A 17,191-nucleotide genomic window follows, 5' to 3' on the forward strand; every position below is an offset into this window, starting at 1 on the left:
GAGAGATGGGCACCCTCTTACACTGTTGGTGGCAATGTAAACTGGTGCAGCCACTCTGGGAAACAGTGTGGAGGTTCCTCAAAAAACTATCTATAGCACTCCCTTATGACCCAGCAATAGCATTGCTGGGGATTTACCCAAGAGAGACAGAAATGCTGGTGCATAGGAGCACATGTACCCCAATGTTCATAGCAGCAATGTCAACAATAGCCAAAACATGCTTAAATGTCCATCACCTGACGAATGGATCAAGAAGATGTGGTATATATTCACGATGGAGTATTACATGGCAATGAGAGGGAATGACATATGGCCCTTTGTAGGAAAGTGGATGGACCTTGAGGGTGTCATGCTGAGTGAAGTAAGCCAGGCAGAAAAGGACAGAAACCATATGTTTGTACTCATAGGTCTAGCATGAACCTCTCTTTTTTAAAATCTTTTTGTGATAGTGTGTTTGTTAGTCTCCCTATATCAATGCTTCAACCAATGTAACTTTGCAGTTCCTCCTGAGAAGAGGTGGAATCTATCTCTCCACCCCTTAACTTCATATAGAACTTGTGGCTTTTTTGCCCAAAGGAATATGGTACACTTACACATTTATTCAAAGACTAGTCCTCAAGAAACTCTGTGCACTTCTGCTTCCTCTCTTCTACCTCTGTGCAGCCATAATGTGAACAAGCCTGGGCTATCCTGCATGGGGAGCAAGAGACCATATGGAGTCAAGATGAACAGTCCCAGATGAGCTATCTGTGATGATCTGGCAGCTGAAACAGACTCATGACTGAGCCCAACTGAAATAGAATTGCCTAGCTTAGCACAGGCCAATTTGCCAACCTCCAGAACTGTGAATTAAATAAATCCTTGTTATTTTAAGCCACTGAGTTATGGTAGTTGTTACGGAGCAAAATATAACTGATATAGTCTCCACGCCTTTCCTTTTCATCCTCCATGACTTAAAAATTGGCATCTTTATTTATAACTTTTACTTTCTCAAATATAGTATGAGTGAATTTTCTTGTGCACTTTCTTCTTCATCTGAGATCACTGCAATCTTCAAAACTACATATTTCCTCTCTCCAGGCATCCCATGCATACAGTTTTATAGGAGTGCTGGCTACTACTTCCTGTCCTTTGTGCTGAAGCCTGAGGGCAGGGAGATAGATGGGGTAGCATTCAGTTAGGAGGACTTCAGCATTTGCTGGGTTTCTGAACTTGTTTTTTTATACCCAGATTTTAATATCGCCCCCAAAAACCAGAGACTACCAGGGAGACCGAGTCACGCATGTAAAAACAAAGGGCTTTATTATGGGCTTATATAAGCTCAGGCTCACAGACTCCACCAACACACTGGATCCATGTGGAGCGAGCCCTGAGCATGGCGGGGTCGGGGCTTTTTTAGGGAGGGGGCGTTACAGGAAATGGTGACACAGGCACAGCGATCCAATCCCTACCCTCTATCAATACTGGCAAAAACTTTAACCATACATCGACACCCCCAGTGGGAGCCAATCACAACATTTAGAGCATTGACCAATCACAGAGTGGGCCCAGGACCCTCACGTAGGGCATGACTAGTCTTAACCTCCATCTTTAGGCCCGCCCTTAGAAATGTTAATGGTGTTAGCTGGCCTTTCCTGATTAAGTGTTACAAGGATGGTCCCTTCTTCTTTGGGCAACGTGTGCACTTCTATTGTCTAATGATTCTGGGAAGCCGATACCTATGCCTTCAAGGTCAGAGGGGAAGCTTGGATCAGACCTGCCTCCTTACAGTTTCATTCTTCTCAGATGGCATAAATGGTTCATTATCCAAACCCACTCATATTGTGAGGGTCTCATCTCACTCTGGTGCATTTCAGCTCATCATCCCAACACTAAGACCTTTGAGTCTTGCTAAAGAACACTGATTTTTCAGAGGCAGATAAGGATGTCTACTTAATTTTTTTTAACTTTCAAATGTGTTTCTTGCCTTTTCACCAGGTTACCTATTCACTTTAAAAGGTCATTTCTCTCCAAATTGGGTCTTTCGTAAATTTTTCAGTATTTCATTATATATGCTTCTTTATGTCATACAGGAAACAAGTGTTAGGGATTAGAGGCAAGACTACATCTCACCTGGATTTCTTTCTCCTTCCTCAGCTGCCTGTTCTTTTTAAGTTTATGGACTGATAGTATATCTTTTTTCCCTAATTTCTTGTGCCTTGTAATTTACTATTATTTCTTTTTACCTATGAACTTTTATTTATTTTTTAAATATTAGACTGAAAGAGATTTTACTTCATTTTAGCCATAAACTTATCATGTATGTACCATGTTACACAAGGTTAAACACAGTAACATCACATTCGCCTGTGATTTTTCAGAGAAGCCAAACCCAGAAGTAAAAAAATTCTTCATAAGTCTGAAAAGGTGAACCTGTCACTTCAATTGCGTAGTTATTCCTGCCCGAAAGATTGTTACCACTTACAAGATTCTTGAAAAGGCTGTGATGCCTAACGAGCTGACAACACTTAAAACAAGTGTTCACTGTGGGAGAGGTCTAAAATTCACACAAAATTAGGGTGAACTGTTCTGGCAAGCCAGCTTGAGGCACATGGATTCTTAAACCTGCCCAGTTCTTTTGCTTTATTCTCCTGGCCAGAACTCTTCATGATGAATAACATGTTCTCTGAGGCTTAATGCTTCCTGTGTCCTTTGTCCTCCTGCCTCAAAAGTCTTTATGTTGGAGAATCCCTCACATCCTGCTTTTTTTTCCCTCAAAGCAGAGCTTCTGGTGACACTCACTTTCAGCTGAAGGGGTTTTGTATTTGCAGCTTATTTTGTGGAAGAATATAGTAAATTGGTGACCTCCTTTTCTCTGCTATGTAGAGTTTATTTAATTGAGCCTTTAGATATGAAACTGGTGTGAATTAGAGGAGAGCAGAGAAGGGTTAAAGAGTCCAGCTGGGCACCGAAAAGTGAAAATCTCCAAATGATTCTGGAACTTTTACAAATCAAGAGGAGAAAGAGTTCATATGGAACCCTGAAGAGAAACATCAAAAGCTCCCTTTTGTCTGTCTCTCTTTCAATGATTTTTTTTACTGTTATCTTTTATAGGTTTCTATGGTACAGGGACAAGATTGGGAAGAATTTTAGGAAAATATTATAACATAGACATGAAATAATATATAAACACTCTGTGAAGTTTTTCTTTTTGAATCGGACTTGAGTTGTCACATTGTTCTTGTATTGCTTCAGTTGGACAGCATACGAATTACACGTAGGATCTTAGAGAAGCTTTCATAAAAGAGAGAATCAGGTAATGTTAACATTTCAGGGGCCTACATCTCCATCCATGCACTATTTCAAAAAACTCAGTCACTGTTTTCTTTTTTTTTAATGTTTTATTTATTTTTGAGAGAGAGACAACATGAGCATGGGAGGGTCAGAGAGAGAGGGAGACACAGAATCAGAAGGCAGGCTCCAGGCTCCGAGCTGTCAGCACAGAGCCTGTCCCGGGGCTCGAACCCACAAACAATGAGATCATGACCTGAGCCAAAGCCAGATGCTCAACCGACTGAGCCACCCAGGCGCCCCCAGTCACTGTTTCCTTTAACAATAATTAACATCCGAAATAAACGACCCCCAGTCACTGTTTCCTTTAACAATAATTAACATCCTAAATAAATGAACAAATACATTCCTGTCATGATTATTGACAAGAGATAGGAAAAATATGAAAGAATCATAAATGAAAGAATTTTCCAATTACTCTTCTTTCTTGTTCAATGTATTACTTTATTGTAAAGGTAGTTGTAGGAGATTTCAGATGATTTTGTACACTCAGCTTCTATCCCTTCTGATTGTGCTACTGGGATCCATTCTTAACCCCTTTACATACAGTGTTGACTACTGTTTTCTCCTTCTCCTAAGGATTGGTGGGTACAAAACCCAAACTTGGACAACCATATTCTCCGCTCCAAACTCAGATTTTAAATCTTAAGTGTAATGACATAAAAACTGAAATCAGATGGCTCTCTTTCATCCCAAAGGTAACTCTACCTTATATTATCCTAATAAATAAGATAATTTCTTCCTTAAATTATCCCAATAAAGATTGCCCACATTAGCCAAAGTCAGTTTCTGTTACTTGCAACAAAAGAATCCTAATTGTAACTGTGCTGAAAATTGATTATATGCTGCTAACTTTCTTAAAAATTATCTTCCTAATAACTATTATTTCCCTTTAGAATGAAATTCTTCTCTACCATCCACAGGACCATCATATATGGTCACACCAAATATTAACATTCCAGGGCCCAGGCCAAGGAGGGAGTGGAGACTATAGTTTAGCCTACAATTTTCTTGCCAAATCATCCTGGCAAAGGACTGCATCTGCCCATGAGGAAATATACTTTAAAAAAAATTTATACAAAGGCATCATTAGGTTTTCAAGCTATAAGCCGATGGAACTAATCTACCAAAAGGTGGTGTCTTTTCCTAATTAGCACAAAGAAGACATAAGGTAGTAGCTATCCACTTTCTAACACAATCAATGTTTTTTCTCTTTAAACACTTAGAATATTTTATCCATTTAAAGACCCTGTCTCTCACTTTCAAGATCTGCCTCATGACCATTTTTCTTTAAATGACTTTGAATAGGCAATAGGAAGACAATTTTTATATTGTTTCCATATTTATTTATTTCAAGATACTCATCTCTATCTGTTTATGCCAGTGTCTAGAAATGATTTTGATTCAGATGAGGAATGAAAGTGTCTCACCTAACTATAATGTCAGAAGTTGTAGAGAGAGAAAATAAATAGGTTAAAAGTCATAACATCTGTCTACTGACTTAAAGCAGTATTGTTGTGTTACGTATCTCTACATTAGATAAAAAGATTGATAAAGAAAAATTAGATATTGATTTACTTATCCAAAAAAGACATTAAAACTTTTTCACTACATTCAGATAGTATTGAAAAGAAATAATGCTTATTAACTCTAAAAAGTTTTGCTTTCAAATGATTTGGCATGATTGGACAGTTTCAATGTATTTAGCCCACTGGCAGATATGAGTTTGAATATATTCTCCTAGGGGCGCCTGGTGGCTCAGTCGGTTAAGCGCCGACTTTGGCTCAGGTCATGATCTCATGGTTTGTGGGTTCGAACCCCACGTCAGGCTCTGTGCTGACCGCTAGCTCAGAGCCTGAAGCCTGTCTTCAGATCCTGTGACTCTTTCTCTTTCTGACCCTCCCCTGCGCACACTGACTCTCTCTCTCTCTCTCTCTCTCTCTCAAAAATAAATAAAAAAACATTTTTAAAAAATGAATATTTTCTCCTAAAGAGGAGTTTCTCATACCAATGCATAAGCTGTCCTGTAATGAAAAATTAACAGAAGATTCTCAACCACAGTATGTATTGCACTCCAGCCATAATATAAATAAGGTACAACTTCAAGTATTTCAGAGACTCATGATTATCAGCATCTGCTTACTTAAATTTATATCACTGGTACACAGGATTTTATCTAGCATTTCAACATAGGGACAACTATCCTTTCACAGTTTAACATAGCTGACTAAAGTTTTCCTCTAGCTTATTTTATTTAAGTTTATATTTTATTAATCTCTCAGCATAAAAATTCAGCAGATTAAACTGGTGTGATAAGATGACTGTAGATTACAAAATAATCAAAAAAAGATTTGCCTTACACAAAAGCACCCAATGGTGTTTGTTATTTGAGCAGATCAGCATGAAATGAAAAGTGTGATCCTTTCACACTTAATATTAATTAAGTCTTGCACAGAGTTCACAGATATCTGAGAGAAGGAACACATCAACCAAAAGAGTAGTGTTTACATAAAATATATGGGAGACAAAAGGTGAAAATAACTGACTTCATGAATTTAAGCCTTAGATTAGCCCTGTGGTTTTATGGAACCCCATGGGTGAGTCTTTAAAATATTATGTAGAATTAAAAGAACTGTGATTATTAATAAACTGACAGTCAAAAGGGTTTGTTTAAATTGCTACCACAGAGTCATTATCTCTGAAGCTATACAACAGTTAGCCCTGATTCAAGTACCTAAATTTCCACTGAGCTCTTGATAGCATGGAGCTGAATTCATGTGAGACCAATTGGAAACATTTTTTTTACATCTGATAGGATATTATTTGTGATCAGTGAGAAAAAATTAGGAATATTCCACAGAATAATCTACACTTGACTCATGGTCCAAAATGATCTGTTTTCACAAAATGCACATAAACCATATTTTATTGTATTTGGTGAACAATAGCCCTTTTAGATTCTAACACATCTATAACCCTTCTAGTTTTTTTAATTTCACATTATTAATACAGCTTAATGGAGTCAGCGATCTAAATTACATTAATTATGCCAGCTTTTCATGGAGGTAATATTTAGATTCATGTTAATTTGCTAATATATGGACTTCTGTGTTTTGAAACAAACTATGTATGATTATTGACTGGCAATCTCTCATTTTGTTCAACTGCCCCAATTATCCCCCATAAATGTATCATTTGGAAAATCTGAAGGAAAATTCAATTCGTTTACCTATTTTTATCATTTGGCATTATTGACCATATCACCTTTGAAACCATAGTTTTCCTTGAGATCTATCTTAAATACAGTATCCTTGTGGCTCAGTTTCTGGTATATATATTTACCAAGGCTTCAACTTTCCCCTCAAGGCATATGAGTTCAAGCCTCTGAATAATCTCAATCCCCAAATTAACAGTACCATTTGGATAAATGACTATCTTAGCTATTGTAACTACAAAACCATTTACTCCAAATTTTTGCAACTTAAAACAACAAGTATGTGTTATTTCATAGTTTCTGCATGTCAGGAATCTGTATTAGACCTATCTGGGTACCTCTGACTCAAGATCTCTCATGAGGCTGTATTCAAACTAAACTATATCAGCTGAAGCTCTGATCTCACCTGAGAAGCTCACTTGAAGAGGGAGGGTAATGCACTTCCACGCTCACTGATGTAGTTGGCATGTAACAGTCCCTTGCCACACAGTGTCCACACAGCAGCTAGCCTTCCCAGGGCAAACACTGTGAGAGCAAGGGAGCACCAGGATAGAAGCTGAAGGTTTTTGCTTTTGTTGGTTTGTTTATGTTTTAGAGAGGGAGCGTGGGAGCAGGGAAAAGGGGCCAATGGAGAGAGAAAGAGAATCTCAAGCAGACTACATGCTCAGTGCAGAGCCCAATGCGGGGCTTAATCCCATGACCCTGAGATCATGACCCAAGCCAAAATCCAGAGTCAGACATTCAATGGATTGAACCACCCAGACACCTTTTTTTTTTGTTTGTTTTTTTACATAACTTTATCTCACATGCAACGTCTTACCTCGTCTGCTATATTCAACTCATGTGGAAAAATTTACTTAAACCCTGCCTACACTCAAGAAGAGATTACTCATAAGTGTGAAACACAGGAGGTGGGGATTATTAGGTGCCATCTAGAAGCTGCCTACTAAAACTACTATTGTCCAATCCAAAATTTTTAAGCCTGAACCTGTGATAGTCTCATCCAATGACACAAATGACCGTCTTTGTCTGTACTAACAGCCTCTCCATACCATCCCAGGTCAAGGATTCATGTATCTTTCACCTCTACTAAAACCCTGATATAACTTCTTGAGACTCAATTCTCCATTACATTTCATTTAGATGTGCCTTTCTCATTTCATAGTCAGACTCTTGATTCAGACTCTTGATCTTGATCTATTCGGTTATCTTTAATATTGGCTTTACCCCTGAAATTCATATTTCATACCACTGCCAGAATAACTTTCCTACCACACAATTTTATCAGGAGCTCTCAGTCTAAACCTTTCAGCTGTTTGCCAATTGCCTCTAGGACAGAGGCCAAGCATCTTAACCTGATGTCCCCTTGATTTTTGTTTATCGCTCCCTATTTTTCAATACTGCATTCTAACCAAATTAGCCCATTCACTTTATCCTATAACATGCCTTGAATGTTTTTAGCTTTATGTCTATGTTCACACAATTCTTTAACTTGAATGACTTTTCAATAATTCCTAATCCTAGCATCCTTCAAGATTCATTCAAATTCAATACCCTATTCATTCATCTTTTATTCACTTACTCATTCATTCAAAAAGTAAAAACACTAGTTGCTAGGTATGATGTACTACATGCATAAGTGATAATTAAATGCTGATTGCTTTAAGTTACACTTCTGTGGGTTGTTATTTTACAGAATTTTTGGGCCAGTGGTTAATGAACTGATCCCAGATCCAAATGGAAATGTCTGGTAGGCAGCTAATAAGTAACCTAAAACTTAGGAGAGAGGTTTATACTATAAACCAATCCCTATCAATTCAACTGAAAATGTTTTCCTTTCCCGGGTTTCCTATACATGATGTACCTAGACAACTGTGACAATTGTTATATCCAATCTCATATTGTGAATCATTTTAAATTCATAGATTCTCTGTCCCATCTAGATCATAAAAAATTTAACTATTTTTTGTGCTTTGCATATGCAGGGGCTGAAGAAAAATTACATTGATGGTTGGATAGTACCAAAGAAATAATTTTAGTCTACTTTACATCATTGATTAACCCGTGGATCTCTTACCACTCCATGTTTCTTTTTAATGTGCTTCTCATTTATCACATCCAAGTGATTCTAATAAAAAATACTTGAAAATCAATTTTTTCTAAAAGATACTGTTTGGTCCACTTGCCCCTTAGGAAATAATTAAATATCTGAATGACTTTATTCCTACAGTATAAATGTTTATTATAAAACATCCTTTAGCATTTCTTTTAGGAAATAAGAATTTAACCTCCTTAACCATTAATGTCCATCAAGGGATATCATGAAAACCTTATACATTTACAGCCAAATAAACAATGTCAAAGGATCAGAGTTCATCTGTTTGAAATATTATGGCAAACACTATGGCAGCCTAATCAATCACCTTCTTCTCCCATACCCTCCATTCTTTCTTTCCAGCAGAACTTGAAACTTGTTCAATTTTGTGTATGACCACAGACTCAAAAATTTAAACCAAGATTTTGCCACTTATAAGAAATGCATTGCAGAAAGAAAGGGGGAAAGAATTTACTGGGCAGGGGCTGAGAACCCCCATGCTCCAGTTCCGTAAGCCCTTACAGTTATAGTTTACCTTTTATATTGGCATAATTCCCAAACCACTTTCCATATTTCCCTCAGGATCACCAGGAAAGGAGGATACTTGTGATTCCCCAGGAAGATGAAACCTCAGACACACAGCAAGCTGGGAGAAAAGGAACCTTTAAGATCTAATTAAGCAAACTTCAAAACATCTATTTAAAAGATATAACTGAAAGTCATAGTAACTCAATAAAGCAAAAAGGAATTATCAAGGAGTTACATTTATCTGAAGGAGTAAACATTGATGATCTACAAAGAAATCGCAGCATTCACCTCAGGAAATTAAAATTAAGAACTTTGTTAAGATCTTTATCTTTTAGTGTATAAGGCATGAAGTTCCGTTTATGATGGATAGTCTTATTTTGTTAACACAACATACAAGCTACAAAAACAGGGTGTTGGAGAGACCCCTTCCCAGGAACCTATGGTAAAATGACAGGTCTGAATGAATCATTGTGTACACATGAGGCTTTCCAGTGATCAGTTTAGGAATAAACATGTAAATAAGTCCTAGGTGTTAACCATAAATTTCTTGGAGAAAGATAGGTTGAAGGTAATTTTTTGGTCAGAAAAAAATTATTCATACATTTACTTTGATTTTAAAATTTTTAAATTCATTTTATTAAAGTCACATACTTTAAAAACCAGTCCTCAAGATTTCAGCTTATAGCTTTATTATAATTCTATTAATAATCTAGCAAGACCCAATAATTGGTTTTTATAGGGCCATTTGATTAATGCTTGGTACCATTTACAAACTTAAACCACTTCAAATGTTTTAATCTGTATTTATAAATTAATGTATTCAAATTTTAAAGGATTTAAATTATTTTATTTAATACAAACTTTTTGAGTTCATAATATCTCTTTTATATTTAATAAACTTATTAGTATGATGAATCTTACACTGTCAAAAATGTTTCAGCATTGTATGTAAACTTAATCAGATTTTAATGTAAACTGCATATCAAAATTGATAACTTAATTTTATATTTTAAATGGGAATAACCAAGCTGACTTCTAAATCTTAGTCCACTGGAGATGATTTCTTAAAAATTACCATCATATAAAACATCAGTTATTTAACACTATATTAGTTATCTTAAACTTTTTGACGCTGAATTCTTAATCTCCCCAGGGTTGAAAGGTGGTTAAGTATTTAGGTAATAACTATGTCATAGCAGGCAACTTTGAGGAATAACTTCACCATAAGTTTTGATTGCTTAACAACTATGTATTTCAGCTATATCACTGTGTTGTGTTCTTCACAGCTTAGGTTATGATCTTGCAGTTTGTGGGTTCGAGCCCCGAATCGGGCTCTGTGCTGACAGCTAGCTTAGAGCCTGGAGCCTGCTTCAGATTCTGTCTCTCCCTCTCTCTGACCCTCCCCTGCTGAAGCTGTCTCTCTCTCTCTCTCTCTCTCTCTCAAAAATAAATAAAACATTTAAAAAATTTTTAATAAACAAATAAAAACATCCACATAATCAAGGTATGAAGTTATAGGGAACCATACTGGCAAACCCTGTTCTACATCAAATTATACCACTAGTTTCCTACATATACATAGCAGCGTATCCAGTACAAAGAGTTCCTTCAAAATACATTTCATGAAAACAAAGGATCTCTAGGCATTTATTATCCAATGGTTATGCACAAGTAATGAAAATAATATAAACAGAAGCTAAATAGCTTCCATTAACAGTGAGTCACCCTAATAAATAAGCAAATGGTCAGTTGGGTTATTGCATATTCTAGTTATCTATGAATGCATAACCACCCCCAAAGTTTAGTGGCCTAAAACATCAGCAACATTTGTTTCTCCTATGAAGCTGGAATCTAATCAGCTTGTCTGAAATCTGCTCAGCATCAGCTGGGGCCACTTGAAGGCAGGAGGTTGTAATCGTCCAAAGGCGCACCATTCAGGGAGATGCACACCTCTGAGGCTGCATCTCTCTATCTCCACAAGCTCTCCTCACTGACACTCTCCAGGATGATGGCTTCAGAGTGGCTGAACCTGTTACAGCTGCGTGTCCCAAGAGGGAGAGATGTAGGTAGAGGCTGTACCCCTTTTATGCCCTACCCTTGGAAATAACATAGATTTGCTTCCACGTCATTCTATTTATGAAGATTTGCCAGAGCTCAAGGACATGGAAACAGAGTACCTCTTGATGGAAGAGGGGCAAAAAAAGTATGTGGAACCAGGAATATTAATGCACCCATTTTTTAAAAAAAAAATTTAATGTTTATTCATTTTTGGAGGGAGAGAAAGAAAGACAGAACATGAGTAGGTAGGAGGCAAGAGAGAGAGAGGGAGACAGAATCTGAAGAAGGCTCCAGGCTCTGAGCTGTCAGCACAGAGCCTCAGGCCGGTCTCAAACCTCTGAATCGTGAGATCATGACCTGAGCCAAAGTCTGATGCTTACCTGACTGAGCCACTCAGCCATCCCTGCACCCATTTTTAATACAATCACTACACTCTAACACCATAGGTATTTCTCAGTTTAATCAAAGGTGATTTCTGAAAGAGACTGTTAGTCAAATCTTAAGGAATTCAAGGATCCTCGACTGTCACACTAAGTCTGTTTTTCAAAAAATAATGTATTTTAAAGCAGTCATTTCTGAAGTATAGTTTATATCAAGAAGAAAGAAATAGTTCTACTTAGAAGTTCTCAATGGCTTCACCATCTTAATTTATAAATACCCGCAATCCAGCCCTGTCTCCCTTATCTACATGCACAAAATAATCTTAAAAGGAAACATCATGGAACTTTCCATGACACAGAATTTGACTAAATAAACACAAATATCTTCAACCTCTTAAACCCCTCCTCAGGCTTAGATGAAAATAAGCTATGAAATAAACTCCAGTAGATTCTAACCTAGAGTAAAAATTAGCCTTGAAATTCTTGCTTTGAACTAAAATGCAAGCTCTTTTATGTCAGGTACTTCTGTTGTTTGTGTTGAGTACCCCATTCTAGTCCCCACCCTTCCTACAGTACTGCTTTGCAAATAATAAGGTGAATGCATGAATAAACAAAACTAGTATGTTTAGGATGCTTTAGTTTTTAAAGCACTCTCATATATTTTACCTCACAAGAACTTGTAACATAAATATTATTATTGGTCTCAATAAAATAGAAAAATCAATAAGGGAAGTGAACTTCCCAAAGTTATAGAAATCATGAAGTGTAAGAAATAAGACTTAGAACTCTAATATCCCCTTATTCAAAAACCCATACACTTGAAGACTTACAACAGGCTCTGGAGCACAGTAGGCATCATGAATACTTGTTAAAGGCATGCAAAGCATGGTAGTGTTTTTTTGTTTGGGGGTGGTTGGTTTTTTTTTTTTTTTTTTTTGCATTTCACATCCATGAAGCACAGCCAGATCAATACTAAACCATCCTGCACACCTAGAGAACGGATTTGAGGATTAACACAACAATCTGCACAACCTGAACCACAGAATTCAGCAGATACCCAGTGCAGGGAGGTGAATTCGGGGAGAGAGAAACCATGGAGGGCAGGGAGCTGTTTTTTGCTTACAGAGAGAGGATGGAGAGGGGGAAGGGTGCAGGAAAAGTGTCCCCCCCCACCAAAGCAGCTGGAGAGAAAGTGGAAAAGTGGAAACAGCCACTGGGACTGAACTAATATGGGAGAAAGGAGAGAGGAGAGGGTTTAAATTCCATTAAGACTATAAACATGGGGAGTGTAGAGCTGAAACTCTGCAGCTCCATACCTGGCAGAGCTCTGGTGGGAAGGGTGAATCCCCAGGGACAGAGAAAGAGGCCCAGAGGGGTCCTCAGGCTACATGAGGAGAGGCAGATGCCATGCTGGGAGGACATTTGGTAGAGGCTATGCAGCCACCCCACAGGCAAAGGTCCCAGCAGACCCCAGAGAACAACCACATTTGCTGGTACTGGAACAAAGACATTAAGGGTGAAACCTGGTGCGAGATGTGTATGGGATTTTCCATAATCCCTGAAATGCTGCTGCTACATGACCGTGTGAAATTTTTCTGAGGTAGATTGACACCCAGCTGCAGTCTCTGGGCATTGGCAGCAGCACGGTCCTGTGAATGTTCCTGGGTGCCGCTGGCACCCAGCCATGACTTGGTGAGACCCTCCCCCAGAAGGTCTGAGCAGGCCAAAGCCAGGGTTAGGGGTGCTTTGGGAAACACAGCCACATCTGAGATAAAACGCAGGAGGGATGTGCTGCCTGGCAACCTGATGGCTTGGTCACAAACGGTGTAAAAGTGTGGAGTGGATGGAAGCCAAAGACAAAGGACGGATGCACGATTCCTGACCAGGGAAACAGAGTTTCAATACTATAGACTGGGTAGCTGGTTGACACCCTTTGCACCTCTCCTGCACCCACAAGAGCCCCAACAATCCACCCCAGTAACCTGAGCAGCACCATCTAGTAGAGAACAGAACTGTTACACTAAGCCCCGCCCAAAAGGGCCAACCTCGCTCTTCAGGAACACTGCAAGTCTCTCTGCCTGCTTAGTTTACAGACCCCAAGTGCCTCATAGTTTGACTTCTAGGGGAAAACGATGTTATTTCCATTGTGTTTCACTCTGTGAGCTGGTCCATCTATTCAATTTTGTTTCCTTTTCATTTCTTTTTCTTTACAGAAAGAGAAAAAATTATTTTTATTTTCAATTTTCCTTAAAAATATTTTTAATTCTTTTATACTATATATTTCATTTTTTGTAAATTTTTCAAATTCTATCTTACTTCAACTATTTTATTTTATTCTATTTCATTGTATTCATTGTTTCAAAATTTCAAACATTTTCCTTTATTTTCCCTCCTTTTTTCTTTAATCTATCAAGCTCCTATCAATAACCAGACCAAAACATACCTAGGATCTAGCATCATTTATTTGATTTTTGTTTGTGTATGTGTTATTTTTAATTTTTAATTTATTTATCCTATTAATTCCTTTTTTTCCTTCGAAATGACAAAATGAAGAAATTCACCCCAAAAGAAACAGCAGGAAGAAACGACAAGTACAAAGAGATCTAGATCATACTGTGCATATTTTTAGATGATAATGCTATAAAACTCTAAATTGACCACAAGAAAATATTTGGAAAAATCAGGATACTTGGAGTTTAAGAACATCTTCCTGAAGAGTGAATGAATCAACCAAGAAATTAAAGAGGAAATGAAAAAGCACATGAGGGCCAATGAAAATGATAACACCACAGCCCAAAACCTCTGAGACACAGCAAAGGCAGTCATAAGGGGGAAGTATGTTACAATTCAGGCCTTCCTAGGGAAGGAAGAAAGGTCTCAGACACACAACCCAACCTTACACCTTAAAGATATGTAGAAAGAACAGCAAATAAAACCCCAAACCAGCAGAAGACAGGAAATTATAAAGATTAGAGAAGAAATCAATGCTATTGAAACAAAAAAAAAAGAACAGTAGAACAGATCAAGGAAACCAGAAGCTCGCTCATTGAAAGAATTAACAAAATTGATAATATTATGAGAAATCATATGCCAATAAAATGGACAATCTGTAAGAAATGGACAAATTCCTAGAAACATATAAACTACCAAAACGGAAACAAGAAGTTTCAAAGGGGCACATGCACCCCAATGTTTATAGCAGCACTATCAACAATAGACAAAGTATGCAAAGAGCCTAAATATCCATTGATGGATAAATGGATAACACAATGAACTATTACTCGGCAATCAAAAAGAATTAAATCTTGCCATTTGCAAGTACGTGGATGGAACTAGAGGGTAACATGCTAAGCGAAATTAGTCAGGGAAAGACAAATATCATATGACTTCACTCATATGAGGACTTTAAGATACAAAACATATGAATATAAAGGAAAGGAAGCAAAAATAATATAAAAACACGGAGGGGGACAAAACATAAGAGATCTATATGGAGAACAAACAGAGGGCTACTGGAGGCACTGTGGGAGTGGGGATGGGTTAAAAAAATAAGGGGCAGTAAGGAATCCACTCCTGAAATCATTGTTGCACTATATGCTAACTAACTTGGATGTAAATTTAAAAAATAAATTTAAAAAAATTTTAAATAAATAAATAACCCATACCCTTTCCACTAATTATTGATATGTATTACATATTTTAATGACTTCCGCTAGAATATTATTTCTGGTATGGATCTGTGCTTTGCTTGATCCTCACAAAAATACCCAAAGTAATCATCCTACATAAAACCATCATCCTCAGATGTTGTAGTTCTACTGTAATAATTGTTGTTAAATTTTCAAGTTCCTACATGTATAATCTTTTAGGTATTCATCTCCCATTTCATTCATTTGTTAACAGTTCTAATATAGACTCAGTGAATATTTTTCAACACTAATACTCTAGCATGTAATCGAAATGTCTTTTTGACGAAATATAGCTACAGTGTTCAGATTATGCAGAGTTTACAATGTTAAGGTTAGAAACGAAAGAAATTGTAAAAGAAAGGGCCAATAATTCATTGTTGCATGTTAACTTATCAAAGCAATGATAAATATTTAACACATGGAAATATCTAATAACAGAAACCAATTTTGTTACAAGGAAGGGCATACTCATATGTAATACATGGCCATAATTAGAGCACATTTACATATTTACCTTGGGGAACTTTTCTCAGGGAATTTAATTTGCATTTTGACCCAGAACTCTCTGAAGAGAGATATATAAAGAAAAATGGAAGATATTTTTTTCCAAATCCATGTAGGTAAGACTTCTGAATCTCTGAACCTTACTTTTCTTGCATATTAAGGAATGTTGAAAGAATTTAATGAGATACTGTGTTCATAACAAGAAAGAGATGCTCATCATGAGAAGTGAATGATATTATCCTCAGCATTCTCAAAGAACAGTGGAATGCCTGCCCCAGATCCAGGGCTCAGAGGAAGCTCCTTTATCGCTTTGAGTTCAGAGCAGGGAGGCCAAGGATGGGAGGGGAAGGAAATGCACCAGCAGAGTCTACATGGAAACATAGCTTCCAGGCATTTTCTGTTTGGAAAATGAGGAGACTGGAATTTACCTTTAGGATAACATGCTCTCTCTTCCTGGGAAAAATGCCCAAGAAGCCTTATGATTATACAAATATAAAGCAAACCCAGTGGGTTGTATTGGAACTAAGGTTCCCAAAAGCAGCTATAACACACCACTGTACTAGAGGGTCTTGGCAAGACTCCTTCTACATGCAGCCTTTAGGAACAAGTGTTCAGGACCAGAGCCTGAAGCCTATAGGGAAGGTCTGCACCCAGACACAGAGCTTAACTCTCCCTGTGTTCCAAGGATCAGTGAAAGAAGTCCTCACCCTGTGAGAAGGAGAGCAGGGAAGTACTAAAGCATTTGACTGGGTACCAACACAGACAGGTCAAGCTTGGGGCACCAGGAACAGGAACAAGGCATCATCTCTGTGCAAGGACAGGGACAGGCAGAATTGTATGATGAAGTCACAAACAAAGCAAGATCCCGGCTTCCGGGAATTGGCACAAACAAAAAGCTTTGGGTGATTCTGAGCCACGATGCTGCCCTAGATTCTTTACTTTCCCCGTCTCCAGAACAGTCCCGTTGCCCGAGCCTGAAGTAGCACACAGTCTGCACACGGGAGGGAGAAGTGGTCTTAGCCAGAGGGTGCTGGAAGGATATAAAGGTAATGCAAAGGGAATCACTCTAATTATCCTAAATTGTCCCACAGATGAAAGACCAGGAAGCCTAGATCAAAGCTGCTGCTTAAATCCATTCCTGCCAACTGAAAACAACCACTAGAGGCTGGATCTCATCTCAGTCCTGAGAGCCGCTGCTGGCAGGAGTGTTTTGCAACCAGGGTCACACTGAAGAAACATCTGCTGAAAGCTGGTACCAGGAATAGCTGCTGAGGGTGACCTGAAAAGGCCCGTGCCATGGGGCGTTGCGTGGAGCGGCAGGAACTAACATGCTGAGCACCAAACATTTGCCCGTGCAGAGACCTCTGGCTCACTCTGCCTTACCCTGTGATTA

Source organism: Suricata suricatta, chromosome 2 (genome assembly GCF_006229205.1).
Source record: "Suricata suricatta isolate VVHF042 chromosome 2, meerkat_22Aug2017_6uvM2_HiC, whole genome shotgun sequence".
Classification (NCBI taxonomy): Eukaryota; Metazoa; Chordata; class Mammalia; order Carnivora; family Herpestidae; genus Suricata; species Suricata suricatta.